The following is a 24459-nucleotide window of genomic DNA, read 5'->3' on the forward strand; positions in this document are numbered from 1 at the left end:
GTAGCCTACCATGCTCCCCCGTCCATGGGATTTTCCAGGCAAGAGTACTACAGTGGGTTGCCATCTCCTTCTCCAGAGGATCTTCCTAACCCAGGGATTGAACCCGTGTCTCCCGCATTGTAGGCAGACGCTTTACCATCTGAGCTACGAGGGAAGTCCAGCATCAAATACGGTGAGCGTCTAAAAGACAGGTTGGTCATATGGATGAAGAGGACGTAGAGCCAGCCCTCTGAATCTGCGGATTCCACCACCATGGATCAAGACTCCGTGAAGGAAGACAGAGGAACAGCAACTTGTTTACAGGAAAAGAGAAAGAGGTAAGTCATTGGAAAACGTGGAAGCTCAAGGGAGTTTCATGGAGGAGATAACATTCAAGCTGGATTGTGGCAGATGGGTAAAATATTATGGGGGAGGGGAGAGGTCAGAAAGTATTCCAGGCCAAGGGAGAAGAAGGTATAGTTTCACATGAACTATGAAATTATGTGACCACATAAGGCAGGGCTTCTCAGCCTCAGGACTGTGAACATTTTGGGCCCGATAATTCTTTGCTGCGAGGGCTGTCCTGTGCATTGGAAGATGTTTAGTAGCATCTATGACCTATACACACTAGATGCCAGGGGAACTTGGTCCCCAGTTTTGACACCAAAGACATCTCCAGACATTGCCAAAGGTAGGGAGTGGCAGAGGGGGACTACCCCCAGTTGAGAACTGCTGAGTTAAGGGATAAACATGAATAAATGTTGCATCAAGGACCCAGACCTCTCCTTGGTAAATTTTCTCCCAACTCTTAAGTGCACAAGCCACCTTTCCTTGAAACTGAAGTCCTCAGCAAAATGATTCCCAGGATCCAAACACAATGACCATCATAGATGGCATCATCACCAAGGAAGGACAGTCCCTTTTAATACACTGTAAATTAAGGGATATGACCACTACTGGACTGTACTTTAAAGACTCCTAAATGCCCAATTAAAAAAAGAAAAAAATCAGGCAACAGAGGCTGAGGTATCAATACCCACCCTGGCAGGACACAAATCTCCCTTGGAGTCTCCAACATGGCAGTTTCAGCCAGTGACTCATAAGCAAAGTTCACCAGCATCAAGAGGCCCAGGTAATTAATGGAAGACAGGAAGCCAGCCACGCTGGGGAGCTATCCCAGGGCTGGGCCAGCTCACTCCATCACATCCTGGGAAATCCACCAAATGCTATTTACTGGACGGTTTTGGCAAATCAGGATCAGTCCCAGGGATGATACCCAGGGTGAATGTTTCCCACCTACCACAGGGATAGCTCCACCTGGAGGAACCACAACCATCATCACACCTGAACTCTCCCCAAATCTGCACTCCCTTCTGGGTCTCCATCTCTGGCTAAGACGCTGGCCCTCTGGCCACCCAAGACAGTCACTGTAAACTCTTCCCTGGTGGATGAGCAGGCCCTCCGCCAACCTCATGACCGGCACCCCTTCCTTCCAGACCATGCCTGCCTCCCCTCCTTTCTGGGCAGTCATAGCCGCCTCCTTACTGGCTCTTCTTCCCCTGAGTCTTCTACCTCCTTCAAATCCAGCCTCCTCACTGCCTTCACGATGACTCAGCAGCTCCATCTCTATGCATGCTCCTTTCTTATTTTATTGATATTACTCGCCCATTCAAAATAGTTCAAGACTTCCCTAGAATAAAATCTAATCATCTTGGCACAGTGAGTAGACCCCTTGTGATCCCCATTAATCTCCCCCATGCTCCCAGCCCTTCTCCCCCATATGCCCTTTCTCGCTCAGCCTAAGCCATTCCCAGCTCCTCAGAAACAATTCCTACACATCCCACTCAGCTTACGCCTCCAGACCTTTGAAGAAGAGGTGCCCTCTGCACCAGGAACCCTCTCACAAATAGCTCCACGCTCCATTCTCTGCTGAGATAGACTTCCCTCGTGTCCCTCTTTTCTGGGCTCTGTCCCTGTCTCCACTGCAGTAAACAAGCAGCTGGACCATCATGAGGACGGGGACCAGCTTTCGTTCATCTCAATTTCAAACAGTGCAAGGCCCGACTCTGGGCAGGTGCTCAATTAAAGTTTCCAGAATGAATGAACATGAAACAAGGTGAAGAGGAGGCAGGAGTAATGGGGAAGGTTTCAAGGAGGCTGGAGAATCCCCTTGAGCTGTGTAAAGAAGTCAGAGAGTAACAGAGCTGAAGTGACAGGGAAAGCCGAGCTGCAAGCACACATCAGGGTCACAGCTACCTAATCTGTTACAAAACCCAAGCCATTTGTGGACTAATTTTTATATTCTTCCCAAACAAAAAGGGAAAGAAAGCATTTCAGGGCTTTCAGTCCACAAAGAGAAAGAGTACTAAAGCTAAGTTACTGTTCCCCAAGAAGCTCTGCATACAGCTGAATAAACCATCACAGTTTTCTGGAACCACCTAGCACCCCCTGATTAACCAAAGTGGAGGTGCCTATCATCTACCACCAGAGGTAGCAGAAAGGACTTCAGTTGGGGTGTCGTGGCCTCTACCCTCATTGGGACCCAGGAAAAGGCCTGAGTCACCCTTCCTGCCTCTCTTGGCCCTCGGTCTGCATCTGCTGAGCAAACGCTGTAGGCATGTTCTCTGGTACCAATTCAGACAGAGACAGGACTTGGAGAAACCACTGCCACGCAGGGCACCAACTCTGCAGATCCTGAGATGTGTTTATAATGCACTGTGATGGAATGCAGTGGAATGGGCGCGAACTTGGAGCCAGATAGCCCTGGGTCTGAATCCTCCAGTTGTCACTCCTGTGATCTTGAAGCTGTGAACACCTCAATTTCCTCACTTTAGAAAGAGAAAAAAAATACTGACCATGGACAATTGGAGGAACTGTAACTCAACTCCCGAGCAAAGAAAACACTCTAACACTTACTAGGAACTCCCCTCCTAACTCCTCTATCTTGTCCTCTTGATCTGATTAATCCTAATCCTTCCTGGAAGGACTTACGAAAACCTTCCAGAAGCTTGGCGACTCTCTCTGGGTTACGCTAGTCCACAGAGAACAACATAGTACAATCTGGTGACCCCCAGACAGTGATTGCATGAGGGGACCGGGCAGGTTGGAAATGCTCTGTCCCATGGCCCTCCTGCTGAGAGGCACTGGACACCCAGATTCTGAGATGCCTGCAGTAAGGAAGCCCACTGCATTTTGTCCCCTCGGGCTTTGTTGTTATTGCTGTTGTTTAGTCCTGTATCCTTCAAGAAAAATATGTCTCAGTGCTGGCCTGGGATATGCTGGTCTGGGGGGATGTGTGCACGAGGCAGGTGGCAGAAGAGCTGGCCTTTGAGTCTGGTGTGGCCCTGACCACCTGGGTGTGACCCTGTGGACATCACTTTGCTGGGCAGCTGTGATCATGCAAGATAATGGACACAGACGCCTCCCAATATAAACAGGGCGATTCAGCCTCTCCGCTGCCCAGGGCCACCCTCACAGCAGCCCCCCACCCTGAGGTGCTTGCTCACTCTCCCCAGGCTATGAAGGGGGGAGGGGCCCCTCCCCTCCCCGCCTCAGGAATGTTGTTTGCTTACAGAAGAAGCTGGGACTTGTTTCCATTAGCAGTATTCCAAGCCAGGCCTGTGTTGATGCTCAGCAGATAAGAAAACCAGACCAGAGACAGGCCAGAGAGGAATTTAGCACCAGAGCCCCAGAACCCTCCCCCTTTGACCTTCTCTCCTCAGAGGCCATCTGGAGGGGCTTCCCAGGACTCCTGAGTTCCCCAGGGAACACCAAGACGCAGGGCCTGCACCCAAGGGACCCAGACCCTCAACAATGGCACCAGAAAGGAGTATGTAGATGCCCTCCTCCTGAGTGAGGAAAGGGGGTGGGGGCGGGGGCGGGGGAGGGAGTAGAGATTGGCAGTGGGGGCAGGGGAGGATGCACAGTTGCTCACCAGTATCTTATCAGCCATTGAGGAATGTGGACTTTATTCTAGGGCAAGGGGAGGCGGGAGAGGGTGACATCATCAGATTTGTATTTTAAAGAGATCACCTTCCCTGACCTCCATTTAAGAGGGCAGCAAGAGAAGTCAGCAGTTGAAAAAATGCCATGGACCAGCCAGGAGAGGGGCTTCCAACCTGAGAGAAGAAATAGTTCCATGACAACGCTGGGGAGAAAGGGACCCCAGGCCACATGAGGGGGACAAAGGGAGGTGACCTCACCCTGTGAGCTACCACTTGGAACAGCCCGGCTCGGGGGGGACCTTGGCAGCCCTGCCCAGCTCCATCAGTTCGTCCTAAGTGAGAAGTGGCCCAGAATCCCAGGAACTCTGCAGTGAGTGTTACTAAAGTATCTTGGGCACAGATCTGTATCAGGTGTCACAGAGACCAATGCACCCAGGTGAGTCTCTCCACCGAGATACCATCCTGTCCTCAGGGCCATGAGGTACATTTTTAATGAATGAATCAAACGGCTAATCAGGGCAGAAGCAGTTGGTGCTTAAAGACAACTCCACTGTTAAGAATTTCAGGGACTGCCCTGGTGGTCCAGTGGCTAAGACGCCAAGCTCGCAATGCAAGGGGCCTGGGTTTGATCCCTGGTCAGGGAACCAGATCCCACATCAGTTCAGTTCAGTTCAGTCGCTCATGCTGCAACTTAAATAAAATAAAAAGAACTTCCACCATTCAGAATGACAGCCCTTCTCACCTAAAGAGAAAGATCCCCATGACCTTTACAGCTTAACCAACTCCCTCAACCAATGCCTCCATTTTTCCAGCCCCATCTGTCTTGTCCCCTGCCAGACACTCATTCTAACCATGGCTCCCCAGAGGACCGTCTTCGCACCATCACAACCCTCCACTCACCCAAGTAGCCTTTCCTAACACCCATACATTACTGCTCTTTCTCCTCTCCCCAGGCCTGCTCCAGCACAGCCTGCTTCATTCTGGAACAGCCAGAACCTCTCTCTGCCTGCCACCGTTGTCCTCAGAACTCCTTCAGGTGCTGACTGAACCCAAGGTTCAGACAGCGAGTCCTCCTCAGTCAGTCATCGCTTGTGGACATGACCTTGACTGTTCAGAAGGCTTGGGTTTACGGTCCACATTATGTCTTCCAGAACCTGGCTGTCCAGGAGAATAACCATTCCCTCCTAACCCCTTCTGTCTGGTGTCAAGGGAGGGAAGCAGACACATCAGCAATGTAGCTCTCACTCAAAGGTAAGAGGCCAGGCGTGCACACCACCAGCTAAGTCGTCAGTGCTGGACCTTTACTCTGCTTTTAATTGGTTCAATATTTGTGTAGTGAGATCACACATGAGCCTCTCCTGCTCGGTAATGAGCTTCTGTTTGGCTGCCCAGGAAAAACTGCAGAGAAGCAAGTTGTTCCAGACATGGGGGTGAGGTCCCCTCCCAAACAGCAAGGTGCAAGTGACACCCCTAGACATGCCCCTAGGTTTGACAAGGTTGACAGAATTGCCTGGCCTCCTTCCGTCAGGAACTGTGCACGGAACACACCACCCTGCCCTCCTGCGGACAGCACCTCTGAGCCTCGAGAGCTCCCCACTCACACGAGGGGGCAACTCTGACCTTCGGATTCCTACAGTGAAGTTATTCCTTCCCTTTGGTTCTGCTGATCATAGCATGGTTTTTCTTTCCCCAAGCCTGCGAGCACAGTTTGCTGAAACCCAACACAGAAAAAAAAACATACTGAGAAGATGTAATTATACAGCCACAGTCTCAATGGGAAAGTGCGGCAGGCTGGATTCTGGAGCCCACATCAGGAACAGCTGAGAAGCCCAACCCACGATCAGAAACGAAAGACAATTTTGAAGACCACTCAATCCAGGACCCACCAGGCCTTCGGCAGGTTGTTATTCTGATTGATGTTTAAATGACACCAAAAACAGACAAAATCCCTGAATATCACAGCCTCTACTACCAACAGCCATCCTGATCCCACTGCTGCCAGGCTCAGAGCTCTAAGGCCACAATGGGGCCCAGGCACCCCTGGGTCCCTGATGACCGATCTGCATAGATGTTGAGTAATCCCTGATGAATGGGAAGGTTCCAGTCTCCCAAAAGGTCCAAACTCCAAGGACCAAGCCCAACTGACTCTCTGCCACCCATTCTTACAGTGCCTAAGGACAACCCCCTTAATCTTACATCTTCTTTTCCAAACCTCAGTGACTCTCTTTAGTAGATGAGGCAGGAAAGGCCCACAATGAGCTGATCTGTGGCCATTCAGGATCATATCAACGTCCTCATTCTTCTCCATCGCCCTTCCAGCTAAATCTGATGTACACTAATCTCCATGTTGTTTCTAAGAGACACATGACTGGTTAACAGTTATCTTCCTGAATTGATCAGGCGGTCACTTAAGACTCCGAGAGAGACCTTCCAAATGATTAATAACGTATTCATGACCTTTATGAGGAAGGCATCTTAGAAAGAATCAGACTCAGGAGGCAGCCAGACAGGCCAGGGAAATACAGACCCATCGCTTTACTAACAGGACAAACTGGGCCAGGCCGACAGGGCCCCTGGGCCTCGGTTTCTCCGTCTGTAAACTGGAGATGCCACGAGCTGTCCCAAAGGACAGGAAGGCTCCCCCAGCGGAGCGAGCTGACAGCCCACAGCCCCGACTCTGCGATGCAGTCAGAGCCCGGCTCGACTCACAGGGCTATTGTGAGGACCCAAATGAACTCAGGCAGGAGTGGTGCTTGGTGGCGACCCAGGCCTGCTGGCTCCCTGCCCACAGTCTTGCCTCTTCTCTCAAGGAGTCGGTGTCGCTGAGCTCACTCATAATGAGTCAGTCACAGCACTGCCCTCACAGAGCCCACTCTGGAGGGGTTTGAAGTCACATCCTGCCTCGCCTCACTTGACATGATTTATTCCACCCCAGGAATGCAGCTCATTTCCCAGAATTTTGTAAAGAACTTTAAAGAGTTTGATCTTGCAGGGAGCTCCATTTACGGCTCAGCTCTTGGGGGATGGGGACCTCAGCTCTGCCCAGACCTATGGGTGGGAACCACACAAGTCAGCGCTGAAAGACCACCCCTCCACCAAAGAAGCATCTCATCCCGAGGGCGCCATTTTTTTTTAATATCAAACCACAACAGAAAAAAATTAATTTAAAAGCTTTATCATAAATATGCAAACGTGTCAAACAAAAGCTTCACAAAATGATGTATACACCCTAGACACTCTGATATTTTCCATTCGAATCTATTTAATTTCTAAGACTACTGGTTGCCACCAATAAGCTCAGGACCCACCAGTGGGTCTCAGTTGATAGCCTGAAAAACACCCATCTGACTCAGCCTTCGCTGGGTGGATGAGTCTCAGACTCAGCCAGCAGCTTGCCCAAGATCACACAGTGAAGTTCACAAGGAGAAGTTCAAGTCCAAAGCCAAAGCAAGGTTCTGGGACTGTCAAACCTCAGGCAGGTAAGACGGCAGCTGTAGCAGCCCAGTCACCTGACATGGGTTGGACAGGTGGTCTCCAGCTGCTGCCATCCTTTGATCCAGACAACCTCAGTAAAGCCACAGCAGGTATGCTAAGGCCTCTGCCGCATTCCCTGCTCCCCACCACCTCCCTTAAAAAAGAAACAGGCTGACTCAGGGAGATGAAGTGACCTGACTGGATCTGGGGGTTTAGGAAGTGTTCTTTGAGGATCTGGAGTCCAGCTGAAAGATCACAAGGACAGAAAGAAAGAGCCCAGTTTCCTCTGTATGCAGAGTACACAACTGATCAAATCCACTACATTCAAAACCTCACCACGCAAAGCTCAAGGCCTGGCCCCACAAGCAAGAGACGCCCAGAAGTGCTATGATATTAAAGGCTTAATACAGATCAGATGGGAGAGGAAGGCCACTGCCCCAGGAAAGTGCTCTGCACACATTACATCTCAGGACAGTGTCACCTAACCCCATAGTGAGCAGACCCTCCTGCCTGAGCGTGTGTGTGTATATAAAGAGATATGCAGAGACATATGTTTATACACATACACACATTCTATAAACAGGAAACCCTAAGTCCCCATCTCTCTAGATAAGTGGTTTTGAACACTTTCAGCCATCAAAGACCCCTTTGAGAATTGGTTGAAGGCCATGAACCCCTTGTGTACCATCTTAGAGGTATATCTACAGAGACCCTCAAGCACAGTCCTGGGACTTTTAGGAGCCCTCTGGTTACCAGCTCAAAGGCAAAGGGGCATTGGAGTGGCCTCCTTCTCCACCAAGGCAATGTGAACTGATCTGAAAGGATTTTCTTCATTTTCCTCCAGGAGGTTAAGCAGGATCTTACAGAAGAGGCCCAAGGAAGCAGAGCTGTGGTCAGGACAACCCAACAGTGAGAGTCCCCGTGAGAAGCGGAGGACTTGGGATGGTGGGGGCAGGAGGCCATCTACCCTGGGGTGCGCTCATCAATCTGGACAGCAAACTGTCTCTCTCCTCTGTTTGCATCCCTTGGGCCTGCTCTCCACTGGGCCAGCCACGTGCCAGCCCTGGGCACACCGGCTGCAGGGCCGGCAAAATCACACTCTCCAGAGAAGCCAGGATGGACAAGCAGGATCCCAGGGCCTGTGGCCTCCTTGGGGGAAATGACTCAAATAGGAGCCACGCACAGGATGAAGATAAAACCTGCATATTTCACACTTTACACAAAAATGAACTAACAGTTCCTAGAACAAGTCGTGGGAGCATCTGTGTCTCAGAGTCTGGCCGGTATGAGCAGGCAGCCTGGCCGCAGGGATGAGCCCAACACATCCGTCACCAGAAACCTAGGCGCTGCTTATTTTACCGCTTGCCGAGAATCACTGCTTTGCCTGGGCCACAAGCTGGCCCTAGGGGAGCCAACACTGATGAGAGAACTAGCCGCGGCCCCTACCTTAGGGAAAAGCCAGATTCAGTCACCCCAGCCTGCCCAGGGCGGAGCCTTCCCTCCCCCCAAGCAGACATGAGCGTGCGCGCGCGCACACACGCACACACACACACACACACACACACACAGTGCAGGATCAGCGCTGGGTAGGACACCTCAGGCCAACCTGGATGTGGCCATTAGTCTCCATATCCAGGGACCCCAGGAACGTAATTTAACCATTCTGCAGCTCCCTTTCTTCGTCTGTACCCCGGGAATCACAAAGCCCATGGCATAGAACCGTGCTTCTCACGGTAGACCTCACGACCACACACGACAACCCAGACCTGGAGGCAGGTTCCATGAGTGTCCTGCTTTGCAAAGCCAAAGCCCAGGAGATTTTAGTGACTTGCTCCAGGGCAGAGGGAGTAGTAGCTGTCGGTGCCCCGGAGCAGCCAGCAAAGTTGGTAAGAAGGCCTGGTGAGCAGCAGTGAGTGATGGGTCAGGAACAGGAGGGAGCCTGGGACGACCCACAGGCTTCCTTGCCCTCCAGAACCTCCAGAAGCAGAGCAGCAGATCCAGTCCTCCTGGCTGCCACCAACCCCCTGGGCCCAACCCCTTGCAAACTCTAAGACGAGTGTGTTGGGAGGGGGGTTTCTCCCCCAGCCCCTCCCAGCTGCCCCGGAGGATCCCACTGAGGAGGCAAGAATTTAATGCGCCTGCGAACCACAACCACTGTGGAATGTCCCAGGTCCAAGAGCACAAAGGCCGCCTGCTAAAGCCCCGGAAGGGCCTAGAATCCTGCCCCAGCCCCTGATCCCTGATCCTTGCTCAGGTCCAAAACAGAGTATCACATTCTTCAGATTCTTGTCTGAAAGCCAGAAAGGCGGGTGGGCGGGGGCGGGGGGCTCTCTGCCATTTCAACCCAAGGATAATTAAAGCCTGCAACTTGCTTTAGATGGGAAGAGTCACCATTTTTCAGCCTCTAACACACGGATCTGTCTCAGGTGTGTAGGGAAGAAGGCTGGAGGTGTGAAGCCACAACAAGGATGGGGCCTGATGAATTCTACCATGCTCGGCGGCCAGTAATTAATCCCATGATGAGGCATTCTTCATGAGCACTTGGCAAGGCGCAGCTACCTCCTCCTCACCCTGGCAAACACAGGAGACGGTTGGTGGGTGGCAGGCCCAGCTCTGGGCAGAAGGCAGGCTGAGAATAGCAGGCTGATGGGCTCGGAGGCGGCCAGGAGATGGCTAGGAGGTGGCAGCAGTGCTGGAAGGCTGAGGGGGAAGCAGCTATGGATCCGTTCAGAAGCCAGGCTGTGCCCAGGTCACACACTGGCCTTCCACCCCCACCTGCTGCCCACTGCCCTGTCTTAGATGGGTTCTTTACACCTGACACCAGAAGCCAGGGAGTCACCAGGCCAACAGCCACTGTATACAAAAGCCTGAAAGTCTACAAGCCCCTAGCTTCACAAACACTTACAGGGTCAAGTAGGACGACAGGGCAGGAAAGGCAATGGAAGCAGATAAAGAAAATGATTGGCCTGAAAATTAGAGGAGCAGGGAGAAGACTTGGGATCTCTCACCTGCTGCCTGGGTCAAGGCACTTAGCTTCTCTGAGCCTCAATTCCCCCAGTTCTAAAATGGCAACAATAACCTCAGATAAGCAGATGACAACACCCTTATGGCAGAAAGCGAAAAGGAACTAAGAGGAGAGTGAAAAAGTTGGCTTGAAACTCAACATTCAAAAACTAAGATCATGGCATCCGGTCCCATCACTTCATGGCAAATAGATGGGGAAATAACGGAAACAATGACAGACTTTATTTTCTTGGGCTCCAAAAATCACTGTAGATGGTTGACTGCAGCCATGAAATTAAAAAACACTTGCTCCTTGGAAGCTATGACAAAACCTAGACACCAGATTAAAAAGCAAAGACATTGCCAACAAAGGTCCATCTAGTCAAAGCTATGTTTTTTCCGGTAGTCATGTATGGATGTGAGAGTTAGACCATAAAGAAGGCTGAATGTCAAAGAATTGATGCTTTTGAACTGTGGTGCTGGAGAAGACTCTTCAGAGTCCCTTGGATTGCAAGATCTACCTAAAGGAAATCAATCCTGAATATTAATTGGGAGGACTGATGCTAAAGCTGAAGCTGAAGCTCCAATACTTTCGAAGAGGTGACTCATTAGACAAGACCCTGATGCTGGGAAAGACTGAAGGCAAGAGAAGGGACTGACAGGACGAGATGGTTGGATGGCATCACCCACTCAATGGACAGGAGTTTGAGCAAGCTCTGGGAGATGGTGAAGGACAGGGAAGCCTGGTGTGCTACAGTCCATGGGGTCACAAAAGTTGGACACTACTGAGCAACTGAACAACAACAAAATGGGAACATTAATACCATCACTTTGGTGGGATTGGGAGACTTCATATGCAATAACCTGAGTGTGACTTCAACCTTCATAGTGATTAAAAAAAAAGATTTGGGACTTCCCTCGTGGTCCAGTAGAAGTTGGTTCACATTCCCAACTCAGGGAGCCTGGCTTTGATCCCTAGTTGGGAAACCAGATCCAACATGCTGCCACTAAGACCCAGCACAGCCAAACAAATAAATAATAAATAAAATAAATACCTTTTTAAAAAATAGATGAAAATTGACTTGTTAAAAATGGACAAAATGAAAGACATCCAGCTGTTTCTTGGGCATGTACTAAGTGCTTATCATGGGCCACGTGCACTGCTAAGGGTCCCAGAGGCAACTCCTGTAGCAGAGGCAGCGACACCAGCAAGTATGGTCAAGAAGGGCTAAGACGGAGACCAGCGCGGGGAGGCAGGGGCACTGCCAGAGCAAGGGAAGCTCTCCTGGCAGCCATCCAACACCTCGGCCAGCATCTGGGACTCTAGATTTATAGTTCTGCACCGGTTTACCACAAGCCTTTCCCCTTCCTCACATAAAAGCAGTGTGTATGGCTCATCAGAGGGGAGGCCATCTCCAAGAATGCTTGGTCCACAAGAAGGGGCAGGGTGTTGGGGCAGCGGGGGTGTGTGTGTGTGTGCCATCACTATAAGGAAGGCAGAGAGACCTAGAAACTGGTCCATCCCCGGTCCATTCCGTGGGCCCAGTTACTGAAGCACTTTGATGACAACGAGTGGAACTCAAGAGAGGATGAAAGCGGACAGAAGGAAAAGGGAAGGCAGGAGAGGGTGTGGGGACACGTTTACTGGGGTCCCTCACAAATCAGACAGTGCACAGAGTGCCTTCCACACTTTAGCTGCCCAAAGGACACCAAGAGATGGGTTTATCAATATTAACCAGATTTTACAGATGAGCAAACTGGGGTTCAAAGCAGTTAAAGAAACAACTGGTAAAGCAGAGAAAAGTCTTGAGTCTCCATCAGTGGGTCCCTAGGTTAGAGAGGCCTCCTCTGACATACACACTCCCCCTCCCTTCTCCCCTCTTATGGACTGTTCTGTGCTCCCCCTCAAATTCACCTGTTGCAGCCTTAACCCCCAGGACCTCAGAATGTGGTTGCATTTGGACAGAGGGTCTTTAAAGACGTATTAGGTGAAAAGGAGACAGTAAGAGTGGGCCCTAATCCAATCTGACTGGTGTCCTAAGAAGAGGAGGAGGTTCAGACACAGGGACACAGCAGGGAGGAGGGCTGACTACAAGCCAAGGAGAGAGACCTCAATGGAAACCAACCCTACAGGCACTTTAATCTTGAACTTCCAGCCTCTGGAACTGTGAGAGGTAAATTTCTGTTGTTTAAGTTACCAGGTCTGTGATTCTTCCTACATGCCTTCACCTGATCATCATTCTCCACAGCATAATGACCTGCCACAGTGAGCCTGTCTGTCTGGCTGCCATCTGCTCTTCCCCACTGGAATGTCAAAGGCACGCTTTGGTTACTTCTATCCAATCATGTATCCACAGAACCGAAACAGTCTCCAGCACACAGCCAGCATTTTATACATATTTAATGAATAAATAAACTGAGTGAAATGGGATTTAAACCCAGCTGCTACTTCTAGAGTCACCCACTCCCTTCCCCATGCCCCACTGCTGCCTTCTGCTTTATCTAATTCTCTATTCCTGTACCCATCTCTCCTCCTCCAATATAAAAGCCAGTAAATAATTTAAAATAGTATAAATTCAAAGGTAATCTCTAGCCTATAATCACTACCAAACAGTAGTGTAAACAAGGTGACAGGAGATGTAAAAAAGATACACAATGGACCTCATCTCAACCACTAAGGAACATTATAATCTACTAAGTGCTGAAATCCCCAGCCAATGTGTTGTTCTTATTAGTAATTTTAAGTCAATATGTAAAAAATAGGTTAGGTTTAGAGTTTGTTTTTGGTTTTCTGAGTGTCTATTTAATGGCGGGGGTGGGGGGGGCGGGGAGGGGAGGGAATTGAGGTCCATGACAGAGCTGTTCTACTCAAACCTCAACCCTACAGACCTAGTACTGATCCAAAACCCCACTGCAGCCTAGAGTGGGACCTGATGAGGTTGGCAAAACCTGCAACAGGACCACAGAAGTGTCCAAGTGACCATGTCCCACCCTGGCCTTCTCACTCCCCGGGTAGGGGGTTCTTTCCTGCTCTCTAAGAAGATAGCAGAATTCTTGCCAAGCGGCTCCCTTGAGCTGGGAGTTGGGGCTGGGGGGACCAGTAGAGCAATGAGATGGAAAGAGTGAAGAAATGGCAGCAAGGAAGTCATTTATCTGGAATGGAAGAGAATGCCAGAGCAAAGATACAGCATTCCAGTTTCCAGGCCCTTAACCACCCATCTTCTCCACTTGCATGGAGCAGCAAATAGCTCCTTCACAGTTGTAAACATCTTCCTGCTCACAAGCAGCCACTGGGATTCTGAAACTTCCTCTTTACAACAAAACTACACTGTTGCAACTTGTTGCTGCAACTGGTTCCTTCCCCTGAGGCAGGAGCCGCAGCAGAGCCCAGGTGGCCTGCCTGGCTTTGGACAGTTCACAGACATCCCACCCCACCCTCACTGCCCCTACTCTCAGCTGCCTGCCACTCATGGTCACCAAGGCCTCCCTCCGGAAGGCCAGGGGCTAGTTCCCCAGCCTCTCCGTTGACAAGGTCCCTTGGAGGCTGTCACTCACTCCTCCCAATCCCACCCCACCCCATGGGGAATGTGTCTTCTGGCCCAGACCTGTATGAACCACTCAGGTAGTGGGGGGGACGTGAAGATATCCCTCCAGTGAGCCCAGAAAGCTCTACCAAGTCCAAGTTCCTGTGCTTTCTCATCGCTGATGACAAAGTGGTTTTACCTGTTTTTCATCAATTCAACCTGGGCGTCTAAGCAGCCACTTTCTCCCATGCTCACCCCCATCACAACCCACAACAGCCAAGTGAGGTGATTCTTCCCTGGGTGTAGACTGTGAGCCCCTTGAAGGCAGGGCCTGGAATGTCTCATCCTAGGCACCCATCAGTTTCTTTCCTAAAACAGATGCTCAGGATACATTTACTGAATGAATGAATTTCCAAGAGACTCAATAAAACCCATGGAACTTTCTGGCAAAGTCAGTAATGGTTCTTTCCCACAGTAGACCATAACATAGCCATTAAAATATTAATTGTGGAGCCTGTTGCAACATAGGAAACTTTATATTACAGCACTAAGTTAGAACACACAACAATATCTAATGTAATATTTAATTTTAGTATTTAATTTTGCAAAGTATGCATGTCTATGGACAGGAAACCCAGAAAGATGCAAAGGGTGGACAGGGTGAGGGGCAAATCTGTTTCTTGCTAGTTTTGCTGCTACATTATTTGTGCTAGAAACAAACCTCCACCCCCTTTTCTTTTTCTTTAAAAAAGGAACTGATTCCAGTAATAATTATGTCTCTCTCAACACTCCATGAAAAAATCTCCTCCCAAGTCCTTCAGCTGGCTGACCACATAACCAGAGGGCACAGGCAGAATTCCCAGCAGGCATCCAGAGGTTAAGGCCCTGGGAATGGAATCCTGCACCCCCACATTTCCCAGGAAACGGCATAGGGGAGCAAGCCTTAATGGGCCATTGGGGCTGCTTAAGGGGCTTCAAGATGGGGCTGGGGCCCAGAGCCACTTACGAGGAGAGGAAATCTCTTACTAGCCCAGAGTGACTCAGAGGGCCTTGGCGACCTGAATCACCCTTGCACAAAGCTCCGCTGAAGTCTGAGCAACTGCACAAGGTCCCAGCCCTGTTCTCTGGACATGCTGTGCCACATCCCCACCTTCCAAACTAGCTCAGATGCCGCCTTCTCCAGGAAGCTTTCTCAGATCCCCCTGGGCCCACAGCCTTCTAGTGGGACACTAAGAGCTCCTGGAAACGAGAGTCCCTGATTCCTTCCCCTCCTTATTTCCAGAGCCCAGGAGCACCCTGCACACACTGTAACGCTCTGAGGAGCGGTCGCTAAATGAGCAGACAGACAGACAGACAGACACATGAAGCAGGAAGGAATCACTCTGCCAGTGGACCGAGGTCAAGAAGCGCCCACTATGGAGATGGTGGCGGGCTCTCTGGCTGGCTGGCTCCCAGTGATCAGCCAGGGCCCCTCCAATGGCAGGCAGGCCCAGCAGCCAGGGCTCACCACACACACTTGAAAAATGGCCGGCTGAGGTTAAAGGTGAAGTCAGCAGCCAAGGCAGCACTGTCAACCTCGCCCGGTTCTGCCGCAGCTCCAAAAGTTCTGCTCCTCTCATTAGTTCCTGGCCACGGGGGAGGGAGGAGGCTTGGGAACCAGTCCAACCCCTCACTGTCAAGTGACAACAGGTAAGCCCAGGAGTGAAGGGCATCTGGAAGGTCACAGAGGGGTCAGAGCACATGAGTGTGAATCAGGCTCAGTCTCCTCATCTGTAAAATGGGGGCAAACTTCTACCTCCCAGAAATGAGGGAAGAATTAAATGAGAGAATCATGTAAAAACACTAACACAGTACCTGGTACATAACAAGTGGTCAATAAAACTTAACTCTTATTATTATTACCATTATTGGTAGAGCTGGACTTGGACTTCAGCCCAGACATCCTGATTCCCAGCCAGCACCCTCCCACCAGAGCTCCTTCCTTCCTTCCCCATCTTCCCTCCTCCCCACCAGGCAATTCTAGCCTCCAGGAAGCTCAAGATGCCCAGAAATCCCCGCTCACTCAAGATGACAGAAGCTGCCTTTTGTCCCAAGTTTCTGTCCCCATGTCCCAACTCCCTAGTGGAGAGGCAGGCTCCTGAGCCAGAGGCAGGCTCTCTGCCCTTGTTCCCACTAACGCCCAGCAGGTCCAGCACAGGGCAGGTCATGCAGCAGGAAGGACTCCAAGGTGTCTCTGATGACTGACTTGGCCCAGAAATTTGGGATCACCATACCCAATAGCTGACTCTTCAATACTGAAAAATAGACAGAACTTTAAAAGAGCTCTCTGCAACAAGAAAAAAAAGAAAAAGAGCTCCCTGCTACCAACTTTCCTATCCCAGGAATTTTCAGATAAGTACTGAGCACCGCCTTTTGTGAGAGAGATCACTAAGTGGCATTCTAGAGCTTCGGCTGCCCAGGCCTTCACATCCCAAGCTTACAGGTAAGTACCAGTGAGACTTGAACTCCACTCGTGCAACAAGGACGAGGGGTCAAGTCCATGCAGGGCGCTGGTGAGGACTTGGGGATAAAGAGATGAAACAAGACCCTACTTCTGACCTCCCAGTTTAGCCTTTGCCCCCATTTTAGCTCAGTTAGATTAAGTCACCCAAACGGTTCCAAACGCCTCTTTATGTTTATCAGACAGGAAGCTGCCTTCTCCAGCCCAGGGCCTTATGCAAAACACAGGAAACTCAGTGGCTTTTGAACACCAGACAACTCAAAATAAAGGTGCCTCGGCAGCCTTGTAACAGCTTTTTTTAAAATGCTTAAACCAGTTCAGATCTGCGTCACCAGCTGAACTGTGTGATCTGGGAAGAAGAATGCAGAGGTCATAGGCTTGGAAAACCTCAGTCTCTATAAGCTCAAGGAATCTTCCCACAGGTTCCTCAGTCATCTCACCATGCCTTATCATTAAGGGACAGGCTTAATTTAAAATCTTTAAAACCTGAACATGCATCTCCTACCACCCAAGGACAGAGGATGTTGGTGACAACCTGAAAAGGGGAGGAAGAGGAGGAAAGAACTGAGCCACCTGGCGTGTCTCTATACAAGTTACAACAAGCCCATAAAAGTGGCATCTCCATGTGGCCAACGAGGAAGCTGAGGCTCCAGCCTAACAGCAGAAGGAAGCAAAGGCAGGGGTCTGGTCCCAGCTCTGCCAGAGCCCAAAGCCCTGGTGTGGTTCCCTCTACATGGGTTTTATATCGAAAATACAACTAATCCACCACCCAAGACCTTAAGTGACTTAAAATTACTAGAAACCAGGACTGGCTGCAGGGCAGTGGAAAGCTGATGTGGCTCTGAGTGGCCCACCCGCTGCCTGGCGCTGCCCCATGTGAAATATTGATTTTTGAGCCACAGGAACTTCCAGCCCAAGTGGAACTGTCCAACTGGAAGAAGTTCAAAGAAACTCAAACCACTTCCCACCCCATTTCTTAACTCTTGGGCCCCTCCCCCCCCCAGCCCCCAAAAGAAAACGATTAAGGGTGTGGAAGAACAGACTTAAGAGAAGATGAAAGGAGCTAAGTACGTGTTGCTGGGCTGAATAGTGTGTAAAGGCGAGGAAAGGCATGATAACAGCTCAGAAACACTTTTAAATGAGGCCATGTGATTCTGAAAGGCACTGGGGTTGAGGGAAACCAGGGGCCAGAGCTTTCTACTAACTCAGAATGAGCTCCATGGGCGGGGCTACAGCAGTGGGAGGACTGAAAATTACAATATCCCTAAGATCCCTTCTGAGCTTCCCAGGGGGCTCAGTGGTAAAGAATTCACCTGCCAATGCAGGAAACACAGGTTCGATCCCTGGCTGGGGAAGATCCCCTGGAGAAGGAAATGGCAAACCCCTCCAGTATTTTTGCCTGGAAAATCCCATGGACAGAGGAGCCTGGCAGGCTATGGTCCACGGGGTCACAGAGTCAGACACGACTATGCAACTGAGCACATACACACAGGATCCCTTCCATCTCAGACACTCTACAATCCTAAGTAAATTCAGTAGGGAGGATTGTACTGTCGCTGCTGATTTCTCTCTCTTTTTTTTTTTTTAGCATATGGTATCTTAGTTCCTGGACCAGGGATGGAACCTGTGCCCCCTGCAGTGGCAGTCTGGACCACTGGACTGCCAGGGAAGTCCCTGTTGATTTTTCTTTTAAGCCGGGCATCATTCAGAATTAGAGTTAAATGAAAGAAAAAGGAAACATGAGATGGAAGTTTCCAAAATAATGTCCATGGAGGTAAGAGAGGGACCTGCCTCGCAGAGGCCCCCTGTTTCTCTGGGCAGCAGGGTAAGAACCATAAGGACCAAGAGGCACCAAGGAAGTGAGAGGCACCCAAGAGGCACCAAGGAAGTGAGAGGCACCCAAGAGGCACCAAGGAAGTGACCTTCGAGAGGGAAGGGAGGGGAAGCTCAAGAGCACTTCAACTTCCCTGCAGGCTGCAGCCCCACCTGCCCAGGCAGGAAGCCACACCCTTCAGTGGCAACTTCCAGAAGACCCTGCAAGGGTCTGTCCAGCTGCAGAGGAAGGCTTCCCCACCCAGGGCTGCAGATGAAGACAGTTGCTGAGGGCACTGTCGTGAGAACTCCCTAGATGGCCAGGCCCTCAGCCAAAGGCTGGCCGGAGCCTTTTCTGGGCCCACCTGCCTAGGCCTGGGTGTGCTGTGTTCACCCCGGGTGCTCGGGCCAGAGACACCAGTCAGCAGAACAGGGGCCTGAGGCTTTCTGACAGCAGCCGGCCTGCCTCAGCTACTTTTTAAAGAGACCTGCATCAGACAAAGGGGGCAGCTCCCCAAGTATCTGGTGCCATCAAAGCCTGAGGGGCAGGTGGGGGCAGACAGAAGGGGGCAGATACAGGCTGGCATCCTGCCTTCAAACCACCCGCCCATGGAGTGGCAGGCCCATTTTAGATCCAGGCTCACTGTGCATACTCATGTGTGACTCACATCACCTTTCAGGAGGCCTAGAGCTGCCTGGCAGGGACACAGGCCTGCCTGTGACCCTAATGGGGTCTTCCACCAGCTGTGCTACAGAAAAGAGCCAGCTCGGGAGTGAGCAGAGCCTGAGTCTTCTCCGGGGCCCACACTGTGCAAGGTTCCGGCAGTCCTCCTTGAGAAGGGGATCGGGGCTCTCCAATTCAAAACCCCCCTCTGATCACATTTTCTTGAGAGTTTGGGCTTTTCCAATGTTATTAATACATAAAGACCACAGGCTGGATCTCTGAGGGACAACTGGAGATGGGGTGGGTTGCAATGACCCCAAGTTTACAAATGAGGAAGACCCAAGAGAATAAAGGTCTGTTTTGGCCTCCTGGTCAGGATGGGCTCCCCAGAAAAGGACAAGTGGACAGCGTGGAGCCAGGGGGATTGTGGGAAAGCTGGCAAAAGGACTTCCCAGAATACATTCCAGACGCACCCTGCAGGTTTCCTTTTCTCATACAGCAGAGAAAAGGCAATCAAGGCATCCACCATTTTCCAGAAACCAAGGGAAAGGATCAGAGAAGACCTTTGTTTAAAGGGGTTACTCTGGTGATAATATGACATCATGGAGAAGAAAACAGGCCCCAAAATGTTCCAACCACAGAGCAATTCAGTCCATTTTAAGACCCTTCCTCCTCCCCTGCACGTGGCAGTCACTCAGTATGCAATCTGGGATCTCAAGCAATGCATTTTAAAAGCAGAGACCCCCAAGAATGGCCAGCCAACCACTTATTTTTGTTGCTAATAAAACTAACAAAATTTTCAATTTCTGACTATTTAGTCAATACATGTAAAAAGGTATTTAGTGGAAAAAGCAATACTCACCCCAGGCTCTGGCTTCCTGGGCCTTTTCTAGAGGCAACCACTGTTACTTGGGTTTCTGTAGCTTTCCATGAACAGAGCAGAGGCATCATACCATAATTGGCACAGGAGGGAGCAACATGTATCCCACTTTGTATCAAGTTGTATCCACTTAAAATATATATTGGAGAGCATGCCCAATCAGTGCCTATAGGTCAGTCTCAGTTTCTTTTAAGGGCTTTAAGGATTCCCACTGTGCAGCTGTACCATGATTTATTTGACCTTCTTAATGGGCAGTTAGCTTATTTCCTGTCTTTCTCTAGACAATGCTACAAAGAATATCCTTGGACATTTCCTTTTGCATGTTTGAGTTTATCTGCCAGTGAGTTCCTAGAAATCAGTCAGAAGGACTATGCTTTGACAGATATTGCCCAGCTACCTTCTATAAAGAGAGCTGTTACAACTTAGACCCCATCAGTAGGGCGTGAGGGCCCCTAAGAAACTGGGGCATCATGGAGAAATTTAAATTCCTGCCTGTCTCAACTTCCCAAGCACTCTTGGGTGTAACTGGCAGACACATAAACTGGCATGGTGTCTCTGTGAAGCAGTACACACCTTCTAGCAAAATCAAATGTACCCCCAACCAGGGCCAGAGCCAGAAGCCAGGCCTCCAGACACTAAGTCCAATGTTTCTCCATGTCACCCCTGAGCTCTCCCCTAGACCACGGAAGCTGTGTCTGAGAACTAAAACGCAGTGAGTTTGTGTATCTTCTGCCTGAGCCGGGGCCCTGCAACAAGGCTAGTGAGCACAAACTCATCACCAAGAGCATCCAAGAGCATCAGCAGATGGGCCTGGGAACCACCTGTGTTTTTACCACTCAGGCTTTGTGGTCCATGAGCAACACACACACACACACACACCACACATCATTTTTAGAAGCAGAAAGAGCATTGAGCTAGGAGCCAGGAGAACCATCTACCCTTCCTATCCTGTCTCCCTACCTGACAACCCAGGGAATGAAGACTGATCACATATATTTTCTTAAAAATGTATACAGTCACTATGTCTCAGGCCCTGTACATACTTAATTTCTTTTAGTTCTCACACTTAACCCCATAGGATGGGTATCATGACTCCTGTATTACAGATAAGGACACTGAGTCTTGGGGGGTTAAGTGACTTGCCTACAGTCATATAAGTGGCAAGATCAGGATCTGAACGCTATCTAGTGCCAAAACTCAGGACTCCACCCTTCCCAGCTCTAATGAAGAACCGGATCCCGTTAAGTCACAAGCCTACTGCTTCCCAGGGGGCAGCCAGGGTTCCACTCCATTGTCACCAGAGGGCTTAAGCCCAGGGACTCAGCACACCAAGGGTTAAAGCCGAGAGGCAGTGACTCTCTGGGGCTGCACAAAGGGAAAATGCACTTCCTGCCCCTGTGGGCAGAGATGCTGTTTTATGCTCAGCAAATTAGGATGTTTGTTTAATTAAGATGACACACAGATTTTGTTATTCTAAATATTTTTGGAACATGATGCTTTGGAGCAAGCTGTCAAGGCCTGGATTTTTGTTTTTTCTTTTTTTCCTTTGCCTGGGGTTTCTCTTCACTGCCCCCCACCCCCCTCCAAGAGAAGGGTAGGGCCAGGCTCAGAGGAAAACAACAGCCAACCCCTCCTCTCCTTTTGAAATAAAGATGTCAAGCTGGTAAGGGCTGTCTTAAGTACTTGATGGAAGGATTAGCTAGAAGAGGAAGTGAAGAAAGCACAGCTAGCCTGGCTTCTAGCAATACCCTCCACCAGGCGACACAACAATGCAGCATTTTTTGAGTGTGCTTTTCTCCTTTTAAAAAGCTAACAGATCCGTGTTTTGTTTTTTTCTGGAGCAAGAACGAGCAAGAGAGAGGCAGGCTGTGATTAACATGCGTCCTTCATCCAGTGAGAGGGAAGTTGTCCCATCTCCAACCCCTTAGGTTAAAAGTTTAAAAATAAAAAATAAAAGTCAGAAAGCCCTGCCCCTCTCTTTTTCTCTACCCTCACCTGCCCTTCAGACAAGGAGCCCCACAGAACACACCTCTGGGGGTTGCCCTTCCCCAAACACTGCCTGCCAATCCGAGCACCTGGATCTGCCATGGCACTGCCGGGACTTGCTGAATCTGAAGAACAGAGCTTTTTTGATGTCACCCTGCAGCCATCTGGGGGGCACAGCGGCTCTCAAATTACACTGAGCAATCTCTTGACGTTTTTAATTACACCTCAATTATCGTAAATGAGTCCTCACTTTCCAACACTGAATGCTTGCCTCGGTTTGGCAAACCTGCCATGTCCTCCTTCCTCGAGGCAGCTTCCCTTCTCATCCCAGACAGAAGCGGCCCCTCTCAGAATTCCTCGAGTCCTTTGTCTGAGGCCTGTTTGAGACACTCATCACAGGCAGCTTCTGCATCTCAGTCACTAGGCCTCTATTTCCCCCTGAGGACTGTAAACTCCCCCAGGGCAGAGGCCTCTGGGTCCCCTGTAGGACAGGCTGGCTCCCTTCTCCCAATCCCATGACTCACAGCACCCTTCTAGGGTCTCTATCATCTTCGCCTCACCTTAGAGTCATCTACGGATTTGTCTTGGCTCTTCCCTAAATGCCCCAGGGCACAGGCCAGGTCTTACTCAACTTCACACCCCCCACCACCTGGCAGAGTCTCTGGCACAGAGGAGCCAGTTAAATATTTGCTCAATTACACATCTGTGTACCCTCCCCCCACTCCCAGCAGCCTTGTATATAAATTGACTAATATTAATCAAGTGACTGTCTAAATAGGCCTTAAAGCAGCCTCCCTCCTTACCATAAAGGGAATAAACCACCCGGTGAGGTTACAGGCTCAGACAGCACTCAGAAATGGTCATAGTGTTGCAGGAAGGCGCTACGGTTCCTCCCGTTCAACAGTTACTCAACAGTTACTTTGCAATCCTGTTAAGCCCAGGAAAGGGTGCAGTGAACCCAGAAGCGGCTGGGTCTCTCAACTGCCCAGCGGAGAGAGATCGCCGGTGCCTAGGACCTGGGACTTCCCGGGAACCTTTTCCCCACACCGGTTGGGTGGGGCCGCAGATAGCAGCCCGGGCGCTCAACCTGCCCCCACCTCAAGACAACCGGCAACCTAGTCCAGGAAGATACTCCGTCTCTGAGACACTTGGGCTCTTGGGGGGGCCGGGGGGAAAGCGCAGGGGGGTGGGGGGTGCAGTCCTGCCCTGGGCGTGGCCCCTGGACAGCATGAGATCGGGACCCTGCAAAGAGACACTTGGGGGGAGGTGGGGGCGGTAAGTAGAAAACCCTGGATCTGGCCCAAACGGGCACGATGCAATAGCCCAGGCCGGATCCTCGAGGAGCAGGGCCCAACTCTCCCCGCCCCCGCCCTGCTGAGGCGGGCCCGCAGGTGCGCTGGAATCAGGTGCGCGCCAGGGTCGCGGAGATTGGTGCTGGCCTTCCCCGGCCTCCCTCTCCCCGGAAGCAGAGGCCAAAAGTCAAAGGATGCGGATCTGTGAGGGAGGGGGAAGTCTTCCCTGCCTCGAGCCAGGATCCCCGCCGGGTCCCTTTCCCAAGCACCCGGCCGCACCTCTCCCGGTCCCCCTCCTCCGCCCAGCCGATCGCACCCGGGCGAATGAGGAAGTCGGGAGCCGAGGGCGGAAATCGAGCCGAGCGCAATGTCTGCTGCAGGACTGTCCGATTCTGACTCAGGAGGACGCCCTGACAGCTGCCAAACGGTCCCCGCCTGCCCGCTACCTCCGTTTCGAAAACGCACGGAAACTTCCCAAGGAGCCGCCGCCCCGAGTCCCCCACCTGAACCTCGCACGAGCGGCTGGGTCCAAGGGACAGAGGCTGCCCGGAAGGGGTTAAAAAGTTTGCCCAACTTGGGCACTGGGCGAGGCGAGGGCGGGGCGCGTGCCCCGGCGGCAGGGGGAGGTCGAGGCTCCCGGGTGCCCAGGCGGCGGGGTGCGCCGGCGGGAGGGCGGGTAGGGGGTACGGAGGGTTTCCGGGAAGCGCCCGGCCCCATGCCTTCCTCGGCTCCCCGGTCTCGCTTCCGTCAGCGTCTTCACCGAGCATCCGCGCGAGGGTCCCGGGGCCCCTCCGTGAAGGGTGCCCAGCCCGCTCTCCCCCACCCACGCCTGGTCGCCGGCCGCGCGGAGGCCGAAAACCACTCATCGGCCCTCTCGCCCAGACTCCGCGCGTCCGGTCCCCGCCACCCCCGCTCGCCCGCTCGGGGCGGGACCCGCCGGTGGGGCTCGCTCACCTGAACCTGGATCTGCCCCGGGGAACAGGCGCTGCTTCTCCCGAGAGGGCTTCCTCGAGCGCTCGGGCGACTGCGGGGTGGGGCGAGCGCGCGAGGCGGGAGCTCCAGCAGGTCAGCCTCGCTCAGCCTTCAGTGCCCTGCCCAGGAACAGCTAGGATCTGCGCGCCTCACCGCACCCTGCGCGGCTCCTCGCCGCCCTCCCGCCCCGCCCCTCTCAGAGCGCGCCCACTCCGAGCCCGGCGCCGGCTGCGGGGCGGAGCCTGAAGGGACGAGCCCGCCCCCGAGCTGTCTCACCCACTCCAACCAGCTGCTGGTCATGATGAACAGACAGCTTGACCTGTGGAAAGGCAGTGGGTGGAGCCTATGGGCCCAGAGGGGTGGGAATACGTTCTCTCCATCCGCCCCCATCTCCACCCTCTCCACCTTCCCCCGCTCTTCCTAGGCGGG

General features: G+C 51.6%; 1 protein-coding gene across 1 annotated transcript in view; it reads right to left on the bottom strand.

Annotated features, from left to right (window-relative positions):
• MYH9 (myosin heavy chain 9) overlaps positions 1 to 24205 on the bottom strand; it is an 85118-nt gene extending 60913 nt beyond the window's left edge. The window contains exon 1 of the mRNA XM_043441644.1: positions 24013 to 24205. The gene's annotated coding sequence lies outside the window, so the exon portion shown is untranslated. The remainder of the gene's footprint in view (positions 1 to 24012) is intronic.
• Between the last annotated feature and the right edge of the window lie 254 nt (positions 24206 to 24459).

The sequence above is a fragment of the Cervus canadensis genome, chromosome 21, assembly GCF_019320065.1.
Source record: "Cervus canadensis isolate Bull #8, Minnesota chromosome 21, ASM1932006v1, whole genome shotgun sequence".
Taxonomy (NCBI): domain Eukaryota; kingdom Metazoa; phylum Chordata; class Mammalia; order Artiodactyla; family Cervidae; genus Cervus; species Cervus canadensis.